The sequence below is a fragment of the Cicer arietinum genome, chromosome 2 (assembly GCF_000331145.2).
Source record: "Cicer arietinum cultivar CDC Frontier isolate Library 1 chromosome 2, Cicar.CDCFrontier_v2.0, whole genome shotgun sequence".
Classification (NCBI taxonomy): domain Eukaryota; kingdom Viridiplantae; phylum Streptophyta; class Magnoliopsida; order Fabales; family Fabaceae; genus Cicer; species Cicer arietinum.
In genome coordinates, this window is record NC_021161.2 from 5,655,866 (window position 1) to 5,664,108 (window position 8,243).

The following is an 8,243-nucleotide window of genomic DNA, read 5'->3' on the forward strand; positions in this document are numbered from 1 at the left end:
ATTTTGTGCAGGTATTTAATTTTTCACTTAGATAGTTATTCCCATTTTATGCATTTGTTAACCTTTAATGTCATTTTTAATAAATTATAAATTTATTATTTTAACAGGTTTATTTAAAACCAAATTCTCCTATACCACCACCAAGTAATTTGTGGAGAAAATATTGCACAGAAGAAGCACGTCAATGAGAATTTATTTACAATGATCACATTCAACATTGGCTGAAGATATTTCCATGCAGTATAGATGAATATGTTGTAAACTGAAAATATTTCCATTCAATATGTATAGATGAATATGTTGTAAACTAGATGGATTTGTTACAATGAATATGTTACAATGAATATGTTGTAAAATGAAAATATTTTCATGCAAAAGCACGCAAAACTAAAATATCCGAAATATATCAGATTCGAAAGTACCCAAAATATCCAAAAGTACACAAAACTAAAATATCCAAAATATATCAGATTCGAAAGTACCCATAATATCCAAAACTAAAGTATCCAAAATATCTAAAAGTACCCAAATATTACATATCAATTACAAAAATACCATGTTCCAAAATATTATAAATAAATCTTAAGTCCTTTTATTTCTTCTACGATATGGTATTGTGTTCGTCCAATCTCTACCACCACCCCTCTGACTTCGCAACATCAAAATTAACTCATTAATGAGTGGCATGCCATCAGGTAATATCAGTTGTCGGCCAATCAGCTCTTCAGCAATTTGTATTGCTCGACGCTGTAATAAAAAATAAAATAAATTAAATATCAATAATGAATTAAATTAATTAAAAATAAATATCAATAATACAAAAAAAAATAATATCAATATACCGTTATGTCAACTGTGTCATCAGCAGGATTGCCGCCATCAGCTGCATGAGTGGCATGATCAGTAGGCTCTGCATCAGCTTCATGGACTGGTCCTCTACGAATGATGTATGGATGAGAAATTCTGCGAAACCAGTCCATATAATCATTCGAGCAGACTACATGTCCCCGCACAACTGCGCCAGCATCCACTACATGCACAACATATTGCGTAAACATAATGTCCATTTCATCTGGTGTGGTCGTCTGACCCACTACCTCTAACGGTGAGCCAGGAATGGTTTGGACATGACCATATTGCCGCAATACCCTGTCTGGCAGATGAGCATACATCTTCGGACCCCAACGTATCCACCATCGAAATAAAGATACATCTTCAAAAGGCCGCTTCAGTCGATGGTCCTCATATGGTGTCCAACATACCTCATCAACATCAATCTCATTGAGAGCTTTCCTAAATGGAAGAACCAAACCCTTATCCCTTTTAGGCTTCCATTTAAGTGCTCTAGGATAGTCTTCAACATAACTAGCAGAAAGTCTACAACAATCTCTACATAATATAGGAAAATGCTCATAGACCCATGCCTGCACATATATAATAACATATCATTAGTTTAGAATCATTAATAATAAAAATTATAAACACAATAAACAATCATACAGTTTACCTGTAAAAGTGTCAGATACCCAGAAACAGTTCTGGTTTGATGCATGATGGCTTCTCGAAGATTGTTATAAAGATAAGCAAGAGCAGCTGCACCCCATGCATATCCCCCGCAAGAATTAAGGTCCCAAAAGCACTCAAGATAGGCAACACTAACTGTGTATGCACTCTTATCGCTGAAGAGTGTGCAACCGACCAAAAACAAAAGAAATGCTCTCGCAGCCATCTGACAACGCTGCTCACTACAACGCTGGTGGTATACGTCAAGTAACCAACTATACCTAACCGTGGTTGTCCGCGTCACATTAAATTATGCATAAGCAACACCGTGACTAACTCCAAGAAGCTCTGCCAATATATTTGCACCTTCATCCTTGTTAAATACATTAACATTGAAGAATGCACCGGTAATGGGAATATGCAACAGAGATGACATGTCGTCCAAAGTAATCGTCATTTCACCAATAGGGAGATGAAAGCTACTGGTATCACGACGCCACCTCTCTACGAATGCAGAAATGATCCCTTTGTCGATCATTTCATAGCTGCATTTTAGTAACGAATACAATCTCGAGCTTTTAACCAGTTGCTCAACCTCTTCGTCTTCAATAACAGCTTCTTTTAATTTTTTCCCATTGCTGAACACCCTTAATTCTCCCCGATCCTGAAATTATTTAAGCAAAAAATATATGTTAAACATAAATGTTAAAAAATATAATTTAACTTAATTTGATTGAGAAAATTACCTCGCCATCCCATAGTCGAGTCGCAACATGATCGCCAAATGTCCTAAGGATAGAACTATCAACCGGACTACCAGGATATCCAACATCCTGTGGAGGTTCATCTATATCAGCTGTTTGGGGTTCAGGTTGGGATTCAGGTTGGGCTTCTTCCTGTTGCCGTTGTACTCGTGGTCGTTGTGCCCTTGCAGAAGCAGTTGGCCTAATACGATGACCGTCCGCATTAGACTCCGCATTAGAAGTGCCCTCGTTAAGTATAACACGGCCCTCTCTGTTAGTAAACATAGTGCGCACCATATCTGCAAAACGAAAATCATTTAAAAAAATGTAAACAGAAGCAGTTCAAAAATTCAGAAATTACGTGAATTTAGTTCACGTACGTGAACTGAATGTCAAACCTTACGTGAACTCAGTTCACGTATGTGAACGTGAACTGAATTCCTTCATTTACGTGAAGTCAATTCACGTAAAGGTACGTAATTTCAATTGACGTACACATACGTGAACTCAGTTCACGTATAGTTTGGATTTTGAAATTTTTTTCACGTACGTGAACTGAGTTCACATACGTTTATGGGTTTAGGGCAACGAAGGTTGTCTTCTTCATCAAAAATGGAAACTATTTTCCTTCAATTTTCAGGCATTGTATTCTTAAATAGATAAAACAAAACAACATAACACAACAAAAACAAAGAATGATTATTACTTACTTGATTCACAACAATGATAATAACTTGATGAACTTGGTTGATGATTGATGAAAATGGTGGATGATGATTGATGAAAACAGTGGATGATGATTGATGAAAATGGTAGATGCTGATTGATGATGATAGAATGAACAGCAATGAAAATATAGAATGTAGAATGAAGAGGAAGAAGATGTTATGAAGAAGATGAAATAAAGGGAAGGGCATTTTGGGCATTTTGAATTTTTTTTTAATTTTGAGGGGTGTGAATAGCAATTTGGGGGGTGTTGGTAGCAATATTGTTATCATTTTTATAAGTTTCAATCTGTTTTTTACCGTTATTTAAAAATAATAATAATTTAAAAAACTATCAAATCATTAATATTATTTGATTTTTATTATTTTTGTTATAATTATTTATAAGTCGTTTATATGATTAATTATAATTGATTGGTTGTGTAAAAAAAATTAAAATGATATTTCATAAAAAATAAATCCATTTAAAAATATAAAATTATTTTAAATGAATAATTGTTTCTAATATGTTCTCAAAAGTCATTTTACATATCTGTTTTTTTAAAATAAATAATGTTGAATTATTGAATACTAAAATTATATTTTTTTTTTATAATATACTAGTATAGAATTTGAATGCCATGGACTATCCTAAATTATATTGATTTGTAGTAAACAATTTTTAAAGATAATGGGCATGTAATGTCCAATTAAATCATCGTAATAATAGAATTTGAATGCTATTGATTAAGACATATAATAATAAATCATAGTTTACTAAATTATGTTTTACAAAATGTACGGTAGAAATGTCATCTATACATTATCGATCGTTGTAGGTTGGATATTGATGTTAAATTAGTAATGTATCATCAATAACTTTTGTAACATCAAAAACAACTTCATTTCTTGTATTTTTCGCATCAATGGTCATAATATGCACCAAAGCCAGGTAACATAGTGTGCATTCATAATTTGCACCAAAATCTTGTAACATAATCTGCATGTTAATTAATATGATCTTATGATTTAATTTCAAGTGTACTTTGATTGTTTGATAAGATAACAGAATGTGAGAAATAGAGTTAACAATATACTTTAACTTTTAATGGTTAGACTACATTCTCTATAGTATATTATTTCTATAATATGTTCAATGTTAGTTGACGATCCATCTCAGTAAAATAATAATGATTGAAAATGGTTTTTCTATTGCAAAAATTGACACACACAAAAATTCAAATTGCTAATTGTATTCTTTACTATAAAACTAAGCACATTTGTTAAATTAGATTTATGTATACTATGATAAAGCATTAATGTGGCATATCCATGATGGAATACCCAATAGATTAGTCTAAAGTACAATATTAAATTACAAAATAATTGAGCAAGACCTTTTAACTAATTGAAAAGTTGATTAAGTGATTGATGATCTAAATTTATAGATTATGTTGATCATTTATATGTTTTCAATGTCTATAGTTGTATTTTTTTTTTTAAGTCTGTATATGGAATAATTAAAGAAAATATTATACTTATAAATAAAAGAGATTGGAAAATCTCTTTGTATACAACATTGTTTGTTGTTGCTTATATTTGTCATGTATTAAGATCTTCAACCTATTCTTGCTTTTAACTCTTGAAATAGCTACATATAATTGACCATGACTAAAGACTGGATTTGTCATGTATATCCCAATGTAGTTCAATGATTGTCCTTGTGATTTGTTGATTGTCATACCATAGGAAACAACTATGAGAAATTGTCTACTAATTAGCTTGAAAGACCAAGGTGATTGAGAAAGTGACATAGTCATTCGTGGGATATATATCAAGTTCCCAATATTTTTTTCTTGAAATTACCCTTGCTTCGAGCACATGATTTGCAAGTCTTGTAACAATAAGTCTTGTTCCATTACACAAACCTTCAGATTGATCAAGATTTCGCAAAAGAATGATAGGAGTTCCAACTTTTAGTTTTATTTTGTGATTTGGAAGACTTGGAGTAGTTAATGTGCTAAAAAATTCAGGTATATCAAAAGATTCATTTCCATGACTTTCTGAATGATCAACAAAATCTGAACTTAAATACTCATTTTCTTCTCCTATAATTGGTGCAACAAAGCAATGATATTAATTGGATATACACGTAATTCAATAACTATAATTATATAAATAAAGATTTAATAATAATAATAATAATAATAATAATAATAATAATAATAATAATAATAATAATAATAATAATAATAATAATAATAATAATAATACCTGGTATTAAGCTCATCACATATTCATTTATTGAATCAACAATCTCTATTGTTGATGCCAAAATTGCTCTACATTGCAAAAAATCTTCATTCTTGTAATTTTGGATTAAATTTGGATATGTGCTTTGAACAATTGCTTGAAGTGGATCATTGAAGTTAGTGATTGTCAACTCTGGTGGTCTTTGGATCTCTGCATGACCGTCATTAGGCTCTGAAAGGTTCTCATCTCCTAATTTTAAGATCCATTCTGAAAATTGTTTAAGCCCATCCTTATTTTCTCTTTGCATTGCTGGCAATAAACACATGTTTTTTGTGAGTCTTAACACTTGACAATGATCCCAAATATAAGAAGAGTTAATTGTTGCATTAACAATATTTGGTCGACTTCCTCTTGAGATAACCGATAAAATTTGCCTAAAATCTCCACCAAATACTACAACCTTGCCTCCAAAGATAGTATTTTTGAACTTAATTTCATTCATGATATCTTTCAATGTTTTATCAAGTGCCTCAAAACAAAACTTATGAGCCATAGGCGCTTCATCCCATATGATTAATTGGATTGCTTTCAGTAATTCTGTATGATCACTACATTTATCTATATTACATGTAGACGACTCTAGTGTAGGAAAATGAATTTTAAACTTTGAATGTGTTGTTCTCCCACCTGGTAGCAATAGTGATGTGATTCCACTTGAGGCCACTGTCAACACAATTTGCTTTCGTGAACGTGTTTTTGAAGCCAATGTTCGCCACATAAATGTTTTTCTTGTGCCATCGTAGCCGTAAAGAAAAAATACTCCCCCTTTTGCTCCTCCAGAACTTCATGATTTTAAGGAAGATCACAATTTGATCATCTATTTTCAATTTGTTCTGCTACATTGTAGTTACATTCTTCATAAATGAGTCTATTCCCCAATTGTGTCATCACATATCTTTTTGGATATGGCATTGACTTGTATTCATTTAAGCTTTTTTTGTTATCTTGCAAATGTTTTTCAATTTGCACGAGGGTTAAATTTTGAAACTCTTCATCATTTAGCATCAAATCTAACATATAATTTTTTAATTCTATTGTAGACGGGGTAATAGCATGAGATCTATTTTATCTTGATATCGATAAAGCTAATTAAATTTGGTATGACGATGCGTATATATTTTTTGTTTGGAATGGACTAGGAATAGTAAATTACTTTGTAAGGTAACATATAAAAACAAATGCATTAATTCAATAAAAAAAACCATTTAGTTTGTGCAGCAAATCAAATATGTTTCTAGTATGATAACTTTAAGATATTATTCCTAATATGATTTAGTATCAGCAAACAACAATTGACCACTATTGTAGTTTAGTAATATTATCATAATAAGATATAGTAATTGGATAATTAATTATATACCTTTGTTGTTTCAGATCCTTCTTTGCTCATATAAAATTTCATCTGCTAAACAATGCCAACTCTTATTCCACACATGAGTTGGTCGATTCATAGTACTTGCAAAGAGCATGGTGACAAAAAGTTTCCGCAAAAAATATCCAGATCATCATTTATGTGCCTCTTTGATAGCTTCAATGTATTGTTTATCATCTCCAAGCAACCTCATTGCAAAATATACATCTTGAAAGCTATCATAAATAAAATTAGAAATTGTCTTTATTTCTTCATAACTTTGTGGGCTTTGACATGAGTGAGCATCATTCTCAAATAATATAACTCTCCTATACATGGTGGAACCCATATACCCTTTAGTCTGTGGTTTCCAACATCTTTTACTTTTAACATATACAAACTTGGGCACAAATTTGCTATATGTTAATTCTCTAGCTTGAGGATATACCTTATTTGCTTCCATCCATGAGGTGAACATGGATTTTGTAACTGATGGTTTTTGCAAAACATTATTAATATTTTCATAATCATGATAATAAATTGATTGTTCACCTTCTAAGTGGAAGTACAATCTTTCAACAGCCGGTTTTTTTCCATGTATTGGGAAAGCTAAGATTTTCCAACATGCTTCACTTGGTGACACATATCTACAATCAAGATATTGTTTAATCTCATCAACTTATGGTTCTCCAGGCGATGATTCATTTGGCACTATCGTTGCAGTTATTCTATCACAACTTTTGTTGATGTACTTAAATAAGTACTTGATTGATGTATTTTGATTACACCACTTCATGTTTGACAATATTTGAGATGGAGAAGAAAATTTTGAAGAAATTTTTAGAAAGTGTGAGCAAGATTAGTTTAACTACATATATGTGGAAATCTAGCCATCATGTAGTTGAATATAGAGTTATCACATGATATTTCATTGATGCAGGATGAAATCTTCAAAAAAAGAGTTGAGTTTTGTGAAAGTACCCCCTCCAAGGCGTGATATTGATGTGGTTGATGCTATATATAAATGTTTAAAAACTTTGGGATTGTAAATAAAGTTTTTTATGTATCTGTTGATAATGCTCATTACAATGATCTATGCTTAAGATGTCTCAAAGATAATTTATCTTTAGTAAGTTAATCATTGGTGGCTCTTTGTTTCATGTTCGATATTATGCACACATATTGAATTTGTTAGTGCAAGACGGTCTTAGTAAAATTAAGGATACCATTTTCAATATTCGTGAAAGTGTCAAATATGTTAATCATAAAGATACAAGACTAAAGATATTTTGTGATGTGGTTTAGCAGAAGAGCTTAAAAGAAAGGAAGCTCATCATTGATTGTCCAACAAGATGAAATTCAACTTTTAATATGTTCTCAACTGCTTTGAAATTTAAGATTGCCTTTGCAACCTACAAAGAAAGAAAGCCTTATTATGATCATGCACCTTCACTTGAAGAATGGAACAAAGTTGAGAAAGTTTGTAAACTGTTAGAAATATTTAATGGTGCAACTCATGTGATCTCAAGTAGTTTATCAACTATTTATTTTTGTATTTTATTAGGTCACTTTATTATTATTATTATTATTATTATTATTATTATTATTATTATTATTATTATTATTATT

At 31.1% G+C, this 8,243-nt stretch overlaps 1 pseudogene; it reads right to left on the bottom strand.

Moving 5' to 3' along the window:
• Positions 1–1,813: 1,813 nt before the first annotated feature.
• LOC101497343 (uncharacterized) lies at positions 1,814–7,410 on the bottom strand (annotated as a pseudogene).
• Positions 7,411–8,243: the final 833 nt, after the last annotated feature.